The sequence below is a fragment of the Gopherus evgoodei genome, chromosome 3, assembly GCF_007399415.2.
Source record: "Gopherus evgoodei ecotype Sinaloan lineage chromosome 3, rGopEvg1_v1.p, whole genome shotgun sequence".
Lineage (NCBI taxonomy): Eukaryota > Metazoa > Chordata > Testudines > Testudinidae > Gopherus > Gopherus evgoodei.
Genome location: NC_044324.1, coordinates 120,971,962 through 120,993,109, shown reverse-complemented (window position 1 = coordinate 120,993,109; position 21,148 = coordinate 120,971,962).

Genomic DNA, 21,148 nt, shown 5'->3' with positions numbered 1-21,148 from the left:
GGTGCTAAAAGTGTGATAAATGTACAAAAAATGATTTCATTCCAGATCTCTGATTTACACCTCAATGACCCAGAATGCCATGGTACTGAGACAGGAAGCTTCTACATATTCAGCATTAAAATCAATTTCACAGACTGTGGAACTAGAATGGTAATATGCACAAGATGCTGTTGCGGTGAAGTAGTTGTATTACTTCCTTTGAATAGCATGTTTGGTTCTCTGTGTGCTACAGCTGTGGTAGATTACAACCGCAGAATAACTCAAATGTTTAACTCTGAATCAGACAATTTGGCATTTTCTCTGTATGTTGCATTTCTACTACTCAGTCATAGTTTCTGGTTATTCTCTCACACATTCAGCAAGACTGATGCTGCCACAAATTGTTCCTAGAACATTGTAGCACAAATACCAATCATACATGTTGTCTGAATGATTAATATTAGCAATGTGGGCTCACTAGTAAAAATATTATTAACGCTTAATGTGTTAAAGTATAACTTCCCTGTCAGACATTAACTGTCACTGATCAAAAAGCTTATATTGCCAGGGGTGCATCTGAGCAGGTCTTATTACAGGCAATTGCAAAGATTTGCTGTACATATGCAGTTTAGGTTGGAAAGCCCCAACAATAATAAAATGCCAAATTCTGCTATGAATAAAATCCCATGCAACCCCTTAGACATCAACAGAATTGTATTAGGAAAATGCATGGGAACCTCCATGCTCATTAATTTGCCTCCAGGAGAACATGCACTCCCATGCTTACAATCATGGTTTGCCTCCAGGCATTACAATGTCTTCACACACACCTAGCGCGCCACTTTCAAGAACATTCTTTATCATATGTCTATACACGGCTTGCCATGACTCCATCTGCACATTTATCTTTTAAAAGTCTATTACTGGGTCTCCTTGTATGATGACAATCATGTCTCCAAGTCCTGCATATCCATTACCACACACCTACTATCATATCTGAATGCAGAGGCAGGACCATACTTTTAGATTGTTAGGTCTTCTGGGCAGGAGCTGTCGAGTAGTGTCTGTTTGTACTGTGCCATAAACTTAATTAACTAATAATAATAATAACTTATAATGGAGTTCCAGAATGTACAGTGATACATGCATCCCTAAGTGTTCAGCGTATTGTGCAAATTAGGCTCTTTATACAGAAATAGCAACAACTCTCTATATTTTGTATTATCTTTCAGGCTTCTGATGGTGCACACATTGTTTTCATCAACACTATACAAAGCAACTTCTCTGATATAATTACAAGAACCTTTATCAATATCACATTTGCTTGTCGATACCCTGTTAATTACATGGTACAACAGCCTAATGGAGAGAATAAAATCAGTGTTGACATCAGGTAACTCCTTCTTTTTTGTTTTTGTTTTCTAGCTTGTACTATTAAATTGCCTGGTATAAAGCTCCATTGAGAACAAAGGCAAAGTAAGCCAGAAGGTGTACACACCTCTCATTTGTCTAGTTTCACATTGCTTGTTTCATCCAGAAGAACCAGAGCCAATCTTTTGTAGGCTGCATAATATATAGTAATAGTGGCTGGGGCGCATTTACTGAGAGGAAGGATGCTCTTTTGGCTAGAAGATTGGACTAGAACTCAGAGATTTCTGTCCAGTCCCTGGCTCTGTCATGGACTTCCTGGGTGATTTAAGGCAAATCACTTAATCTCTATGTGCCTCAGCTGCCCATTTGTTAAACTAAAATATGGGACTAATAATACTTCCTTTATTTTGTCTGTTTTACACAGTAAGCTCTTCAGAGCTGGGGCTGTCTTTCTTTATGTCCATACAATGGAGCCTCTGAGTACTACAGTAATACAAATCATTATTAAATTAATTGGGATCTAGGCCTCATCGACGGAGGAGCTCTTAAATCATTGCTTCAGTATGCTACTGGCATCATAGTGCTCAGTTGATTGCTGCTAATGACCCATCCGCTACCAGCCCAGAACTCAGAGAAGAAGAAATGAATTCTGGGGCCACAAGGCACAATGTCAGCCAAGATAGGGGAAGTACCAGCAACAGATGGGAGGCATGACTGAGTCAGTTGGCATGCAGAAACACACTCCCAGCTGCCAGGGTAACCTCAGCGTGTAAGTGGATCTGGGCCTAGATTAATCACTTCACCCCTAAATACTAGGGATGGAAACTAGACAGGACACTGGGGCTAACAGCCTATAATTGTGAAAAATGACCATGCTAGGACCCCAATTCAGCAAAGCACTTACACACAAAGCAAATTTTTAACTTGTGTTCGAGTCCCATTGACTTCAGTCGGACTCGAGCTTGTAATAAGTGTTTTGCTGCATTAGAGGCTCGACACCTCAGTTTTGTGTGTCTTCTGAAAGACAGCAGCATCAGCAGCACAGGGCCCCAGCACCACCCTGGGTAAAAGAATACTTTTTTACTAATGTTCTCTTCAGCCTGTTTTTTGTTATTTTGAAATAACTGAGTCTGTTTCCTGAAACAAGAGGACTTCTGAAGGCAAAAGGGAAAAATCCAGAAACAACAGTGTGAAAAAATGGAGGAATCCCTGTAAGAGACACTAAGAATTATTTCTAGCTCAGACACACTTTCACAACTCATATTGGCTTGGCCTTCCTGGCTCATACTATGATAGCGATGGTTTGAGTCTTAGCTAGAATACTGTGGAGTCTGTGCACATGGCCCCAGATCCCCAAATCTGACTAACCTGTTTTCAGGGCATAGAGTGATCAGATAGTGTGAAAAATTGAGACGGGGTGGGGGGTAATAGGAGCCTATATAAGAAAAAGCCCCAAATATCAGGACTGTCCCTATAAAATTGGAACATCTGGTCACCCTATCAGGGCAAGACCATTGGAATGGGGATGCAAAGGTAGCTTTAAATCACCTCTCTGCTAACCCAATCTCGCAGACAACCATGGGATGGGCCAGATTCTGTCACAAACTGAAAAAGATCAGAGGCTGCTCAAAATTATGCCTGACTCTCAGTGGCCCCAAAGAATCATTTTGACAATCAGAGATAATTGGGGCTTACCTACTTTCCTCCAGATACACTCCCTTGCACTGAGGAGAAGGATAGAGGCATAGGAACCAGTATATCAGCTCAGCCCATTTGGGGATTCCCCTGGCTAGGGAAAATCCTTAGTGAGTCAGATCCATTGGCTTTATAGCTGTTTTGCATCACTGGAGAGTAGAGCTGTATGGCAGAATGCAAATTCCATTTTGTGAAGGATTTTGTGTCTTCATTCTAATTAGGAAGGAAATCCAAAAACTCTTCAAAATTCTCAGTGAAAGAAAATTCTGAAAAAAAATCATTTCATTTTGTTTTGATTTTGCCATTATTTTTATTTGCCATTCTAATACAATACAAAATGAAATGAAAAGTCATTTCCAAATAGAAAATAGAAATGTTTCATTCTGAAAATGTCAAAATGGGATGTTGCAACATTGTCAAATGCATTCTCTGATGGAAAATGGTTCTGTCAAAGATTTTCCAACCAGCACTACTGTCATGATGTTAAGCAGCCAAAGGGTGTGGGACAGGGTCTGCCCCATGGTGAGTCAAACCCTTGAGTGTAGGTAATCTAACTGGTTACTCCTGATCACCAGGCACCTTGCTGCTTCTCTGGAGTGCAGACCTTATTAAATACTTCAACCATGGCAGTTAAAAATGTTTTAGCTTTACTTTTGTATACACTCATGATAATGTGTGTGCCACTTTAATTGCTTGATTGATCTGAACTGTTGTTTACAGAACCATTACACTGAACACAGAAGATGGGAATTTTTCTGTCTCAATGATGCTGTACAAGGACCCAAATTTTGAGGATATGTGGACTACTGTTCCCTTTCTAACCCTAGAGGATAACATCTTTGTCAAAGTCAATATGGTACCTAATACACTTGATTCCTTGATTAAACCCTTTCAGGTGAAGGTACAGTGCCTAGAAAGTGAAGGCAAGCATCTGTACAACCATTGGTCTTCACAGTGAGTATAATAGAGACCTTCTGATAGTTATCCAAACATGGGAGAGGAGATACACAAAACAGAAGAGGAAACATTTCAGTCACTAGGTATTTTTATGATAATTTATTTTGATCCTTTAAAACAGATAATAAAATAAAGGGGTAGCAAGGAAAAAATAATTTTCTGGCTGGGATAGATTTGGACGGGGTGGTTGGACAGAGGCTTATGGAACTAGGGAGCAAGGCTGTCCTCTGGGGCCAGAGAACTGGTCTCTTCAGCAGTGCTGGGAACCAGTGGGCAGAAGGGACAGGGGTAAGAGTCAACAAAGAGCTCCTCCACTCAACCTAGCTCCTCAGCTCTGCTACACAGCTCCTTCAACAACCTCTGAGTCCCTGGCCATATTTGCCCCCATCCATACTCCTCACCATCCATGCTCCCTTTATGTATAATGCCCCTGTAATCTATCCCCACCCTTTTGTGGCTGTAAAGCATACAGAGGCCCAGTCTGACGAAGGGTCTATCACACCTTCATCAACAGTGAATCATGGGCACAAGTTCACCAGAGAAATAATCTGCCAGACAATGCAAAGCTCCTCCTCATCTTATCCCCTCCCATCATGTCCCAGCCCTTATTACAGGCAGGGGATCATGAAGATGGGGATGCTTGCAGCTCAGGATGTCTCAAAGAGGAGCGACAAGTTTCACTCTGGAGATAGCTCCTTCTGAAGAACTTCATTTGAGAGGGGAGTTCTCATTCTGGTGGACCTGAGAAGGCCTGTTAAACTGGAGAACCTGCGGGGATGGATTAAGACATTCCAGTGTGTCCTATGTCTCCCACTTTTCTTCTACTCACCTTTCCCTCCCACACAAACACATAATTTCCTTGGCCGCCCTCATAGTTCAGTGAAGTTTGAAAGTCAATGCGGAAATGCTTCAAGTGGATGCAATGGGGTCTCAACAACACAACCATCTGTTGGAGAGTTTGAATCATGACTCAGCGTAACCAATTTGATCTAACTATTGGTTTAATCCTTAACGTACTTTGAGCTTGTCACAAGCACCTAGGAAATGGTGAGAATATTATATGTTGAAGATCAAAATCTGCATTCTTATCACATTCATTTTTTTCTGTCCTCTGGCAGGTCCCAGGTCATTTAATAATCCAACTCGAAAACTGCTGGTCTACACCAACAAAGGATCCTTCTCATGCTGTTCAATATTCCTTTATCGAGGATAGGTTTGTATCCCAAAACACATTAGCTGGGCCCTCTGTATAATGTGATTATGCAGACACGTAAATTGTTACATAATTTTAAATTCCCATCCAGTTATATACCAGAATCTAAGATTTCATTTAAAAACAAAAACAAAACACCATCTTACCAGTCTGGGTGGGCCCCAAAGTGTCACACTATACCATACAGTTGGGAAGGAAAAACTTTTCAAGTGTGAGGTAATGTAAACCAATAATGTGAGATCTGCCTTTAGTCTGCACACAGCTTGTAACGTAAGTAGCATAAACTTCTGTAATTCATCTCTGTGGAGTGGTGACAGTGAAGACTCTGAACAGTTTAAATACAGTAGCTTTTTTACTGATGATAATTTTAGCAGAAATACCAAGATAATATGCTTATTTTCCATTGTTGGATGGAATGACAGATATGAGGATAAGGTGCAGTGGGGTAACTATTTGATGCCATGGGTTGTTGGGATGGGAAATAACAAATTCAAACCCTCCTCGCTTCACATATTAAAGTATTTTTGCCTCTTCTCAAATGGGGAAGGAACAGAGGAGATATATCCTTTCCCCATTACCAAAAGTTTCAACTGCTTCCTAGGTACAAAACCACACCTTCCTGAAATGGTGAAACCCCCAACTATCTCCTAACACAACCTGACAGCTTGTATAATGCATTTACTTATTTTCAATACAAAAATCTACAGCACACTGAAAATTAAATACATGGAGGAAGTGTAAACTAAAATGACTCTCTCTGTCACTCTCTATCTGAAACACCATCAAGGAATACTGTGGTGGTTGGAGAGGCCTCGGAGGGGAACGAGATTGGGGGATGGTACAGCACAACTCTGGGCTCCTTCACACACAATTTAGGTCTGTCTGCTGCATAGGATACAGGATTTTCTACATTTGTACAAATAATTCTTGATCTGCAGATTGGCTTGCAAGCCATTCATGCAATTATTTGATATTTGAAATTAAAATTGTGTTGTTTAGTTTTGACAGGACATGTAGATCACATGCTATTAGTTCTGTTCCTAGACTGGATGAGAGCAACTCTTAGTAACAAGGTTCTGGTGTGAAAACTCAAAATTCAAAGTTCATAGTTTGCATTTCAGGAATCTCGGTGTTGCCAACTTTTGCAATTTTATTGTTAGTCTTGCTCTATTTGGTATTTTTCTTAAAACTGCAGTTCCAGAAGTGAAGGGACAAAGTGAAAATCTTAGTTATTTTTTAAAAAAAGAAAGTTTCCAGCCCTCAAGGTTGCAGAAAAAAGCTTTAAAACATGACTTAAGTGTACCCTAATGTCTCAGAAACCAGAAGGCAAATAAAAAGAATCCCACATTAGTGCTAGTTGAATACTGTCCATCAAAACTGTTTTTCAATGGAAAACTAGGTTTTCAACTAAACAAAATATTTAATAAAAGTTTCAGCTATCTTTGGGTAATTTCAATGTTTCACTGAAAAACTTTAACACGTGAAAAACCAAAGTATTTTGGCCAAAACCCAAAATATTTCAATTCAGAATGGCACTGCTGTGCATCATTAAGGTTGTAGTTTAGGTGCCTTATTCTCCTACCCTATGAGGTTGATACATTCACATTGTGAAGGTGTTTATATTGAAGCCAACTATTTGCAACAATTTTTATGAGGCTTGAGAAATTTTTTCAATTAAAACTTTTAAAATCCAATTAAATGTTTCAATTCATTTTGAATTTTTAAAAAATTCATTTAGATTTTTTCTTTTTCTCTTACTTTTATGTGTTTCCCTCTTTTATACACTTGAGAAGGGGAAGGAGAGTAAAAAGTGGAAGAATGGGCTTTTTACTCCATTTTCTTACTTTTTCCCCACTGGAAAAGTGGGGAGGAAATAGGGGAAAATAGTTTTAGAGATGAGAGAAGGGGAGCATAGAAAACAAACAGATCTGAAGCTTTTTCTAAATTTTTTTTGTTTTGAAATTTTTGTAACAATAAACATTAAAAAATGTGTATCAAAACAATTTTTTTGCAATTTTTTTATGTTGGTTGCAAAGACCTTTTTAGTTATTAAAAACTGCTACCCAGGGCCGGTGCAAGGATATTTTGCACCCTAGGCGAAACTTCCACCTTGCGCCCTCTGCCCCCACCCTTCTCCCCAGAGCATTGCTTATTATAAACTTTCAAAAATGAATACTGCATAATGTGGCATTGTTCATTAGAATTAATACATATTCGGCTTGAAAATTTATTAATTTCATTATTTAGCCTACATATTTAATGAAAATAATTGAATAACCTGACAGGGTGTGGGGCTGGCTGGCTCTGGGCAGGGCAGGGGATGCAAAGCTGTTTGGAGATGGGGTGTGGGGTTGGCTGGAGACAGGGGGTGCGGGACTGGCTGTGTGCAGGGCAGGGGGTGTGGGGCTGGCTGCAGGCAGGGCAGGGGCTGCAGCAAGGGCTGGATGGAGACAGGTGGTGTGGGGCTGGCTATGGACAGGGCAAGGAGTGCAGCAAGGGCTGGCTGCATGCAGGGCAGGGAGTGAGGGGCTGGCTGTGAGCAGGGAAGGAGGTGTGGGATGGCTGGAGACAGGAGGTGTGGGGCTGGCTGTGGGCAGGGCAGGAGGTGTGGGGCTGGCTGCAGGCAGGGCAGGGGGTGCAGCAAGGGCTGGCTGCGGGCAGAGCAGGGGGTGCAGGGCTGGTTGAGGCAGGAAAGGGGGTGCGGGGCTGGCTGCGGGCAGGGGGTGTGAGGCTGGCTGTGGGCAAGGCAAGGGGTGTGGGGCTGACTGGAGGCAGGGCAGGGGATGAGGGGTTGGCTGCAGTCAGGACAGGGGGTTCAGCTGCTATGGATGGAGCTGGAGCACAAAGAGCAGCTGCAGAAGGAAGAGCTGTTGGACAGAAGCTTCTGTGAGGAACAGGCTCTGTCCCATGGAGAGGTACTGCTGCGGGATCTGCATTTTAAACAGCAGTGGGGACGCCCCTGCAGCCCCTTGCCCTCTCAGCCTCCTGGGCACTGGCTCTCTGCGGCTCACTCCCTAGGGGCTCAGCCCTGCTCCTCTTGCCCCCAGTCCCTCATTAGGCCTGGGTGCACGGAAAGCATGCAGCATATCTTTGTACTGTGTTAATGACTCCTGAACTGGTGGGGGTTATGCCTAATTGCTGCCACTATCTCTTTCTTTGCTGGGCAATTAGATGACAAGTAACTTGGAATAGCCCAGAGGGGTCAGAGTAGAGAAGGAGGGAGGAGAGACCTTTAGGTTTCAGTTCTGTGCAAAGCCAGTTAACTTTTCTTTTCAGCTGCCTATAAACAAACCTAGTAGAGAAAAGAGTTTCTTCCCCACATCCCCTCCCCCAAAAAATCGGTTATGATTTTAATGGATCCAGAAGCAAAATAATTCTGTAATCAAAAAGACAAGTTTCCTGCTTTCCCTTCCACAAAGATCTATTTCCAACCCAGGTAACTTATTATTTATTATCTGTAGTAACTATGTTCTCACATTTGAATAATACACTGTAGTGGTGTCGGAGTTCTTTGGAAATCCCTCAGCTCTTTTGCAGTGTTGGGAGTGAATGCTAGACCCTCGGTTAATTACTTTTACCTAATTTCACGTGCCTATCTTTTGGTCATCAATTTTTGAGGTTAAATTAGATTTTCAAAACCCAGCTTTAAAATGATGTTCATGCTGACAATTGCAATTTAATTGTCTAAACGGGGAAATCAATGCCTTGAAATTATGGGATCTAATTTTAAAATTGTATTAAAAATATGGCATTATAAAGGGGAAATATTTAAAAAGGTTTATCCAGCATCCCCATTACTGTTACCCAGGATTCTCCTTCAAGCAATAACTCAGGAGGGAGGGGGCAATGGACAGATTAGTGTTCAGTGGTACTTCAAACAAAAAGACATTTACTCTTAAATTATCTCGTTGATGCCTAATTGACGATCTAATAGCATGCATCAAGTACATCAAAACTTCGCTGAATAAGCTTGTTAGCATTTCCAAGGGGGACACTGAACATTCCAAACAGTGATAAGTGGTGCCTGCGGGCGGTCGTGCAGGCATGACTGCGGCAGCTCAGACTCCCTCTCTGTCCCAGCAGCAGGCTGCTCAACCATTTAAAAAAAATTGGGGGGTGCTTTTTGGCGCCCTCAAATCTCGGCGCCCTAGGCAACCGCCTAGTCTGCCTAAATGGTTGCACCGGCCCTGCTGCTACCATTTTTCTCTAACTTTGGTAATGTGAGGGATGCACAAACAAGACCAGCCATCAGACTGACACTGCTGTTTGGCTAAATCTCCTCTAGCGTCTGATATAACTCAGATGAATGCCAAAGATTTATGACTCTTGAGATCTAATTATTTTATATCTTTTATCCTACATAGCTGCCCCCAAGTTGTCAAAGATGAAACACTGTCAGTAATAATGAATGGTGAAGGTGCAGAAGCAATGTTTAGGATCCAGATGTTCAAGTTTGTTGGCATCAATTACAATGACATTTTTCTACACTGCACAGTTCAGATTTGTCACAGTACAGCAGCTGTTTGCAAGCCAGTAAGTTTTTTATATATCCATGTGTACATGAGGATTGGGGTTAGGTTATTAATTATTATTATTATTATTGGGCCAACCTGAGAAACTATGTGGTCTAGTAGACTGAGTGCAGGTCTGGAAATCAGGAGCTCCTAAATTCTAATCTCTATCACTTGATGGGCGGCCTTGAGCAAGACACCTAGCCCTCTGCCTCCACTTCCCCACCTGCAAAATTAGAATAGTAATCCTTAGTGTAAGTTGGTAGAATGATTAAACAGCAAACTCAGGAGCAATCAACATGGTTTTTATTTAAGGATATTGTTTATAACCAGAAATCAAATCAAGTTAACCAAGTAAAAAAGAGTAATAGAAAACTCCCTCCACCAGAGTTTCAGCCAAGTTTCCAACTCTGGTTGTGGACTCCATTCCCACTGGCATTCCCCCTCCTCATCCCAATCTCCCAAGTAGCCCATTTTTAAGTTCTTCCCTCCTGTGCTAAGGGAGGGGGAGCTGAGTTTACCTCCTTGCTCCCTAAGAACAACGGTGTGCCCCTGCACACTATCACTTGCATAATTCTCAGCATTGTCATGAGAAATCAATGTTTGTATAGCAATTTGCAAATGTGAAGTGCTATATTAATTACTGTTGTGTGGTGGTCCTTGTTCAGACCTTCCAGAGGCAAAATTCCCATTGACACCAAAGAGTGTTTTGCCTGAGCAAGGTCACATAGTTTGGACTGATTTATAATATTATTTTTAGAGCATCATCAATGTAATCAATATTGTACAAACACCTATGGAAGATGAGGGCCCTGCTGCTGGAAGCTTGCAGCTTCATGCAGACATGTCAGTATGGTAGCAAAACATATAGCAGAGTTTGCATCCTTTTCATCAGATAATATAATGTGGTAGGAAAAAGCATGAAATATTAGTTGGTCCTAGAGGAGCTATAACTAAGTGACATTTACCAGCATTCAGCTGACAATTTATGGACTGGTGCCATAGAAGGCAAGTTTTCTAAGGGGATTAATATAATATTCCACCTCAGAACCACACTGTTCCTTAAAACTGTCCATGCAGTTGAATTTTATATGATTAGCAAGGAGATTGATTATATCTTTGCTCGCAATACAGAACAGAAGAGAAACCTTTTGGACATCATAAAGGAAGATATAGTACAGTTTGCTCAGTACTTGTCTGACATTATGGCACAAAATGCAATATCAGCATGAATGATTTTTGATGGCAGATGTTTAAGCATTAACAGCAGCTGCATAATGATAACAAGGCTTTGTACAGTGGTTTGTTTCCTCAAGAATTACATCTGGAAAGCTACCAGGGAGACATATTAAGCAAGAAAAGAAATCAAGAGAGAAGTCAGTATGACATTTTGGAAATTGACTAAATAAAACCAGATGCTTTGTCTGAAAGTCACACAAGACTCAGCATAAGTAAAATATGCCACAGACAATATAGGGTATGTGTCTGTTTCTTGATACATGTGTCATTTGTTGCTATGCACCTAGTTACGTAGACTGATTTTTACAAGATGCCCAGAAAACAATGTACACTTCTCTTTAAAAAAAAAAAAAATCCAACCTCTTTTGACCTGTAATCTCTTTTCATGTATACTGGTGTAAATTGGAGTAATTCTATTTCAGTCAATAGCCTTACCCTCACATAAAGCTGATGTAAGTGAGAAGAGAATCAGGCCTTAGATATTTCGGACCAAATTCAGACCCAGTAAAACAAACTGCAATTCCACAGAGAAATAGCATAGTTCAACCTCCATTGCAGTTGAATCTCTTTACGCCAAGCCTGAATTTGGCCTCTGGTGTTGGGTAGATTTTTGCAGTCCTTTACTGCTAACCAGTTTTTTTCAGGTTTTGGAACAGGATGAAATTGTGCATGCTGGTAGGCTAATATATGGATTGGGACTTTTTAAAGCCTGACCGAGATGAAAATGCCTATGTGGGCTGGGACTAGGGTGACCAGACAGCAAGTGTGAAAAATCATGATGGGGTGGAGGCTAATTGGACTCTATATAAGACAAAGCCCCAAATATCGGGACTGTCCCTATAAAATTGGAACATCTGGTCACCCAAGCTGGGACCCCAAAAGTTGGGAGGATGTGGATCCCAGTTCTTCAGTAGAAAGGTCAGCCTGCAATAGAAGCCTTTAAGTAAAGGCTTTGTAGCTGCACATTGCAGATCTACCCAGGAGGCAGCGGGACTTCTGTAAATGAGCCAGCCCTCTTTCTATAGGTCTGCACAACTCCCACGACTCAGGACATTCACAAATTTCCCACAGTACCACCTGGATAACTGCAGCCCTAGTAACTTCCCTGCACAGCTGTGAGTGGAGGGATTGGTGGGCTCAGAGCCCAACCAATGAACAGAGTTTTATTTTTGTCTCTGCAGCTGACCTGGATGTCCAGTCCCCAGTGTGTTGCAAGGGAGTGAAAGGGTAGAATTTCTGCCTCCTGATTTTTATTTTGTTATGGATGCAAAAGGTTTCTTGAATCCTGATCCTTGTTTTTTAAATTCTTGTCTCTCAAACTGTACAGCTATTCAGACATACAAACCTTTTAAGTCCTCCCCTACCCTCGCCCTCCAGATTACTGAGCGCTGAGGAAGAACCCAGTCTCCCACAAGAATGCCAGAGATTCCCTGTCATTGCTAAGTGGAATTCCCCAACATCATCCCCAATAACTAGAATGCCAATATAGTACTTGGCCTGGGAGAAGCCTCTAATTTTGTCCTTGGAAAGGGGAAAGTACAGCATGACTGATTTGACCTGTGACTGCAGGAAAGGGGACATTTCTTCCTCAGACTAGAGATTATCTTCCATGATTGCAAAGACTAATGGACCTGTACAGTTTCCATGGAACAGCAGCCATGAAGGATCATTTTGGCTAGATCAAGCTCATTGTTTATTTTGGGGTATAAAATGAGAACAGCCAAATGTATTACTATCTGAAAATTGTCCCTTCTGGATGTGCAGGACCTTCCAAAACAATATTTTTAAATATGTGCATCATTGTGCTATTGCTACCCCGGCCACGTCTCCTTCCCAGCAGTATTACTCACTTCTGAGTTTCAGTGTTTTGTACTGAGAGCCCTGTGTCTTTCATAAAGCTGACAGAAGTGCCCCTGATTTATCCACTTGTGATTTATCCACTTCTTACTCCAGTGCCAAGAGGGTGCTACCCATTTTTACTATAACAGCAACTATCCTTTGCATCTGCAATGCACCAAAAGTTAAACCACAGCTGTGCTTTCTTGGTGTGTTTATATAAAATTGCCCTATATGGGATTAGGCTCTGCTAAAGAATAGCATTTCTTTGCATTGGATGAGCTAATATGGACTTATTCCTTTAGCCATACCTGTTAATGTTTGAGAGAAAGAAAGAAAGAAAGAAAGAAAGAAAGAACACAAGTCCGCAAAGTGAGTAGGTACCTAAGTGGATTTGAGGGCTTGTCACAACCCCCCAAACTTTTAACTATTACCCCAATGCTTACTGTTCTGAAGTCTAGAAACTACATTTCAATATACTTCTGTATCCAGTACTTTATTAGAGGACCTGGTACCAGACCTGAAATATAAGTACAGCTAGAAATTATGCATTAAGATATCAGGCAAGAACCCTGTAGTTTGTGATCAAATGTCTTGTTCTGTATCCTATTACTTCCTCTCTCTATTGTTGTTACTGAATGTATCTATTTGTAATGATTTGTTCATATAAATACACACAGATATATACATATACACAGATGAGCAGATCATTGTAAATTCATTCTTAGATGGTAGCTTGTCTTGAATATACAGATTTCAGAGAGCCTTTTGTTTTTCTAAATGATTTTGGTGCTTGTAAAAGTTCAGCAGCAGAGGAAAATGCACTCCAATTTATCCACAGAATAAGTACAGAATGATCAGCAACTGGCAAACTTTCCCATGCTTTCCTAACACTAAATTGTGGGGGATGAGAGAGCAGTTCCATCTCCAAGTCTAATCAATCCTTTGTCTTTTTGCTGAGAAAGGCAGAAAAGGTGCCAGTTAGTACCACTGTGCAGGTGAGGGATTTTTTTTCTTGTAATATGTACTCTTGTCCACTAAAATTGAACCTACCAAATTCATTTCTAAAAGGTCACTGAACAGCTCCCAGATGGTAACCATTTAGCTTTGCTCACAGCTAACCCCACTTTGCTTAGTGACACTACTGTTCAGCAAAGAGAAGCGTATGTGTCTGCAAGATCAGGTCACTACTGACCTGACCGGAATTTGAGCCAGTGACCTACATGATAAGGGTTTGTGTTCCACTATGACTTTCCTGAATAGCAGATACTCCTGCTTTGGACTTCAGGACAAGCTCTGTCTTAAGTATTGAGTATATGATGTGTGTGTGTATGGTTATCACTGCCCTCTCTTGGAGCAGCATGACTCTGCTCATCTCAAACATTGCTCCATTAACAGCACTGCTCTATTCTGTTGCTCCTTCATCCAATCAGAGGCCAGTGCTTATCCGGCAAACAGTTTTAAGTGTGAATTTCTTTACCTCCCTTTGAGGAGCATGTATGCATATAGGCTTGGATATTTACTCTTTGCAATTTCTTTTTTTATTAGAATTGTACTAATTATGGAAGAATAACCAGGAATAAAAGAGAAACCACACTATTTCCTACCCACACAGTCTCTTATGGTCCTATCAAGCGAAAACTGGCAGATGATGGAGAAGGTAACATAAGTAAGTGATTCATAAAGCCATGTTTCAAAAAATAATTTTTCTGTAGCCTGGTGTGATCCATTTTGGTATATTTTAAAAATGTCATAAATACTCCATTAACAGGAGAAATTTTTTTAGACACACAAAATCCAGGACATTCAAACTCATGCATATCACAGACAACTTAGCTTCCTTGCCCAATGCACATTATTTTTTATGATGTGCCAGTTCCTGGATGGCTCTGGAACCCCGAAACTCCCAGAGAAGTCAATGGCCCTATGTCATCACCCATATATGATTATGCCTTATTAGGAGTGAGCTGCAATGGAAACCATAAATATGAGTTTTCTTATTTACATGATTAAGTAAATCTATGTTTTTATGTCAATCTATGCTTTACCTTACTTCTGTGACTTCAGTGGACCTCCATGACTTATTTGGCTTTAGCCTGCTACAGTGGTAAGGCTGGAGCAGCTCTCAGCCCCCACTCAGGAGCAATGGTGGGGGCTGGAGTAGTGGCTAGGGCCACTGAAGCAGCAGCTGCCACCGTCAGACCAGGAGCCTGGGGTTGGAGTAGATACAACAGGGCCAGGTTAACCACCAGTGGCGGTCAGCCCCCACCACAGGAGCAGTGGCTGCGGTCAGCCCACTGTAGGGATCTGACTGTTCTGTAGCCTGAGAGCACATCTACACAGCAGAATTCTGAGTCTACAGAATCTGCGGCAGCAAGTCTCAGAGTCCCGGTCTATAGGCTTTGGTTTGTGGGGTTTGCACTACGGTGTTAAAGATAGCCATGTAGATGTTCCAGCTTGGACCGGAGCTCAGGTTCTGAAACTCACCCTCCTTCCTGGGTGTCAGAGCCCAAGTCAGAACGGCTATTTTTAGTGCTGTAGCATGAGCCCAAGTCTACACCTGGGCTCTGACAGTGCCATGATTTTGTCTGGTTCTTTTTGTTTTTCTGTGTAGAGACATACCCTTAAAAGCTAATCTTTGTCCTGAGCTGGGGAGATCCCCTGGAAACAGTGATGTCCAATTCAGTTATCCACCCAGCTCCTCAGAGTGGTGGAGTCGGAGGACCTGATTCTTCGGTCACTGACACTGTTGTAAATCAGGAGTAATTCCATCAAAGTCACTATAGTTACCACAGTTACACCATTGTAGAAGTTGTGTACCTGAAAGGAGAATCCAGCCCTAACACTCTGCCCAGCCCAGTTGCCACACATGGGATATCAGAGAATTAATTAACCATTCTGATCATCTCCCCAACTTCTCAGCAAAGAGATCAATTCTTTCCCAGACAGAAAAATTCAGAAAGGGCCTAGTGGTCTGAAGATTTCAAGTAGCTAACAGGTCTGAAACAGTTGTACAAATGACCTACTAGATCAAGATAATCACCTCCCCCCTATAGCAATCACTAAATGGAGAGAAGGAGGACATCCACATCTTGCAGAGCAGACTTTTTGTTGTTTAGTTTAAAAACAAGACCAGAAACCTGTTCCTTTCCTCACCTCCACTAAACACACCATATGCCACCTGCAAGTAGAAGGGATAGTGAAGGCTGATGATATGCAACATAGAATTCATGTTTCACCCCCAACAAGCCTCTTGAACCTGAGTTTCAGGTGTGATTTCCTTCTTCCTGCCATTACACATCAAACTAACTATCCGCAAGATAAGTGAGTCTAGTGCCCCTCACTTCTGCTGCCTTCTGGAGCTTATGCATTCAATAGTGCTATGTAAATGTTGTTCAGAATTGGATCCTAATGAATTCTTACACCATTAAGACTGGAAAAACACCTTTTGTCCCAAGTAACAATATCATCAGATGGATTTGATGACAGGGAATTCCTTTGTAAATCCTCTCTGTTTTTTCCCCCCAGATAAAGGAAAACTTCCACCAGTTGAAACTTTGATCCTTGGAGGACTGCTAATGGCATTTTTAGTTATAACTGGAGTCTTTGGAACACTTTTGCTTCAGTCAAGAAGAGCATATCCTCCTATGCAAGTTCAGCTGACTATGTCACATTTTCATAACTCAGAAGTAGCATCATGATTAGCTGATTTCCCCCATTTTACAATATTTGATCCAAGTCACAGCAAGGGTCGTGAGGCCTAATAGGGTGCTGATCTCAGATTAACATTTATTTTATACGTTTATGATTTTTATTTTTGATTCAATTGAAGGCCACAGATTAATGAGGCTACACTTTCCTGTTCATTTTCATAATAAGCAGTACAGTTTACTATGGATTGGTGAAGTAAGGCATGCTGAGAACCTATGTTTTTTGGAGTATTTTAATTTACCACCAACTTGTCATTTTCCCCTATCTAAAAAACCCAGGTATTTTTCACATCCTCCTACTCCACTGAAAAAGGCCACCCCAATTGTTATGGCATAATCACCAATGGGCTAGTGCCTCAAAGATAAACAAACTGTTTCTGACTGAAGTTGATGCTGAGGGTATGTCTACATCTACAATTTTGCAGCGCTGGTTGTTACAGCTGTATTAGTACAGCTGTATAGGGCCAGCGCTGCAGAGTGGCCACACTTACAGCAACCAGCGCTGCAAGTGGTGTTAGATGTGGCCACACTGCAGCGCTGTTGGGCGGCTTCAAGGGGAGTTCGGGGAACGCGAGAGCAAACCGCAGGGAAGGAGACCTGCTTCCCCGCGGTTTGCTCTCGCGTTCCCCGAACCTCCCTGCAAACTGCAGGGAAGTAGACCTGCTTGCACGGGGGTTCGGGGAACGCGAGAGCAAACCGGGGAAGGAGACCTGCTTCCCCGCGGTTTGCTCTCGCGTTCCCCGAACCCCCCTGCAAACCGCAGGGAAGGACACCTGCTTGCACGGGGGTTCGGGGAACGCGAGAGCAAACCGCAGGGAAGGAGACCTGCTTGCACGGGGGTCCGGGGAACGTGAGAGCAAACCGCAGGGAAGGAGACCTGCTTGCACGGGGGTTCGGAGAACGCGAGAGCAAACCGCAGGGAAGGAGACCTGCTTGCACGGGGGTTCGGGGAACGCGAGAGCAAACCGGGGAAGGAGACCTGCTTCCCCGCGGTTTGCTCTCGCGTTCCCCGAACCCCCCTGCAAACCGCAGGGAAGGAGACCTGCTTGCACGGAGGTTCGGGGAACGCGGGAGCAAACCGGGGAAGGAGACCTGCTTCCCCGCGGTTTGCTCTCGCGTTCCCTGAACCCCCCTGCAAACCGCAGGGAAGGAGACCTGCTTGTTCGGGGGTTCGGGGAACGCGAGAGCAAACCGGGGAAGGAGACCTGCTTGATTACCAGAGAGGCTTCCTCAGGTATGCTGCGATACCTGCTTATTTCACGGAGGTCAAGAAAAGCGCTGGTAAGTGTCTACACTTGATTACCAGCGCTGGATCACCAGCGCTGGATCCTCTACACCCGAGACAAAACGGGAGTACGGCCAGCGCTGCAAACAGGGAGTTGCAGCGCTGGTGATGCCCTGCAGATGTGTACACCTCCTAAGTTGCAGCGCTGTAACCCCCTCACCAGCGCTGCAACTTTGTGATGTAGACAAGCCCTGAGTCACTAGTAGAAGTCAGGAAAGGCCTACTTCTGTTTCAGTGACTATGTTGGTATTAAAAGTATCATTTGCAGGATCGTTAAAGTCATCAATGTTCTACTCTTCCAATCCAATAGACAAGTTTCATTCAGTGGCACATTTTATTTTGAAGTACATGAAGAAACTAAATTTCTGCATTCTTTGAGATGAGCATTAATCCTTTGTATCTTGCTACTTGACACTTTTTGACAGACTCAAGGGATATGGTTACATCATGATCAAAATTAGTAGTCTAGACCTAATCCCATCCCTGTAAGTGTTAGAACACTGGACAGGCCAAGATTTGCTATTGAAACCCAGTTGGCAGTTTGCTGTCTGCATTAAAAGTTTTAACTATTATAACTGGGCATGGGAATAATTGTGTTGAAAGCAGGGACCCTGACTCAGTCATAATAGTAATGTAGAAGGGAGTTAAAATACCATTTCTTCCTACAAGCAAACAGGTCTTTCATGATTAAAGGCAGAATGCATTGAGGCAACAGTAAGAGAAATCTAACAGGTCATGGGAGCTTCTCAAACCACTTCTCTTATAATGTCAGTATGCCAAATGCTGTGAGGCTTAGTATTAGTATTGTTCCTATCCTATGACATTACAAAATGAACCCCGGTTTTAATGCTTGATGTTTTTAATAGGAGCAGATGAGCTTTGCAGGAAAGGATTGTGAAGTGCCACCACGTGGGATTTAAAAAAAAAATTGGGGGGGAGAGAGGGCACGCAAATCTTCCGGTGTGCCTTTGTTTGAAAAGTTGGCCCTTGATGTGTATTTTGAACTTAGTATAAGGTCTCTGTTGTTTATATATATTGCCCTCTGAGATCTGTGCATGCAAACAGTAGAATTTGCATGTGCAGATCTGCAGGCAGAATTCAATACCAAAACTTTTTAAATTTTATACCCTGCTAAATAGAAATTCTTATACTTGTAAATCTGTTGCAAACATGTGTTGAAAGCATTTGCACCTATTTTCATATTTACAGCGCTCACCAAAACTTTAAATATTTTTGGTGTACACACAATTCTGATGCACACATTCTTGCAAGAGAAAAACTCTTCTGAACTTGGGTATTTATATCTAGTTGCAACTTGAGATAGAGTTTATATATTTTAAAATTTATGGGAACAACTGACATGTAAGAAGACTGGTTCTTGGCAAATAATTGGAACCTATTTGTAGACTTGGAAATGTCTAACATTTTACTCACAATTACTAATATGCAGGAGTTTTTCAGAGCCTGCACACACAACTGAACAGCTTGACACTTGATCGGTTTTTATTTCAGACTTGTACAAAGAACTGGATGGCATTTGGCCTGAGACTCAATTAGATTTTGCTTAATTCACACCCCAACCTCCCACTCTTTTTTTAATAGGAGTTCCACATGCAAAACAATACTGGCCTAAGCATATAAAGAATGAAGTTTCATTCATTTTGGACCTAAGCCAGCAGAAAATTGCCTCCACAGTTGCTTACTCCCAGAACCCTCATAGGCCTTCTGGACCATGAAGCACTGAAATACACTGCATACTGTGCTGAAGGAGTACCACCTCTTCTTTAGTAACCACAGAATGCCAACTGTGTGATTCTATCCAGCCTGATCACCCTAAAAGGCAGCCATGCTCATGGAAATTATGTTGATTGGTGGAGTAAAGGGCAAGAGCTCACTGAGCATGAGCAAGTCCACTAATGTATTAATGCAAGGGTGGATTCTCCCCTTGGGGACTGAACGTCTATGGGTGAGATCAGCCAAGGGCATGAACAAGAAGTCCATGTACTTGAAAATTATTCTCCCTACTCAAAAAAGTAATTAGAACAAGGAGACCCACTATCACAATAAAAGTCCTGCCATAGAACACTGGAAATTGGAAGCATAAGTTCTGTACATCAATGTTTTTCAACCTATGGTCTTCGGACCCCTAGGAGTCTGCAGACTTTGTCTAAGAGGTTTGCAAAAAATTGTTACCATATAACAGTGGTTTTCCACCTGGGGTCTGTCTAGGATTTAAAAAGTGAGCCACACCTCTGAAATTTTTTAGGGGTCTGCAAATGAAAAAAGGTTGAAAACCACTGCTGTACACAAATGCACACAGTACTAAAGAATTAACAATGTTTAGCCAGGTTGATCTCAAACTAGACATAGAATTCAGTTCACATTCCCAGTTGGAGACAGCAGGACTACAAAAACGCCCATAGGGTGCACCAGCCCAAATAAAGATACAGGGCCAATAAATGAGAGTTGAACTTCATCAACTCCTTGGGAATCTCTTTAGTTGTCTGCAGCATAGTTAAAAGGATTTTTTTTTTTTTTTTTTTTTTTTTTTGCTTTGGCAGATAGGAAGGACTGGATCCATGCCTCTCTTCTTGAGCTTATATGCAGGATACTTGTGTCCTGATCCTGTAATCAGATCTATGCAGGAACAAAGATCTCTCCACAGGAATCTGAATGCAGGATCAAGACTTTATGTAAATGTTGGCAAACTTGCAAATATTCATTACAGGTAAAGCTGGCAGTGCTTCCTATTATTAGACCCTGTTTTCAGTTTCATGTCTTCTCTGTGTGTGTGTTATTCTGAGAATGAGAAAAAGTAAGAAGTTATGTTCTAAATAAAAATCCATGGGTCCAAGTCTGTATTTCTTATAATGCACTTATCAGCTATGGGCTAAATCCTGAGAGATACTCAGCATCCACAGCTGACTGCAGGTGTCCAGAATGTCTCTGGATTTGACCCTTCAGTAAGGGTTGGCCTGAGTGATAGCCAGAGAATCTGCAGAAGGGTTTTGACAAACACATGCAGAAGTTAGGCGTGAGGTAAGTGTGCCTTTGGCAGCGGATTACAGGCCCACTCTGCTCCATGGGGCAGAATTTAATTCATTCCAGCTACTTCACCTCCTGCTTTGGAACAGATTTAAGGTGACAATAAGTTACGTGTAAAACGTTTTCTTCTCCCAGGGCCCGTACCCGGTCACACCGACCGACGGGCGCGTGTACAAGACCAGCCAGCACGTCAGGCGTGCACAGCCCCCCCCCCCCCGCGGCAAGGCACCGCTCCGCCCCTCTGCAGCCGGCCTCCGGCTTCCAAAGCAGGCGGCGCGCGGTGCGCTCGGCACGGCGGGTAGCAGCG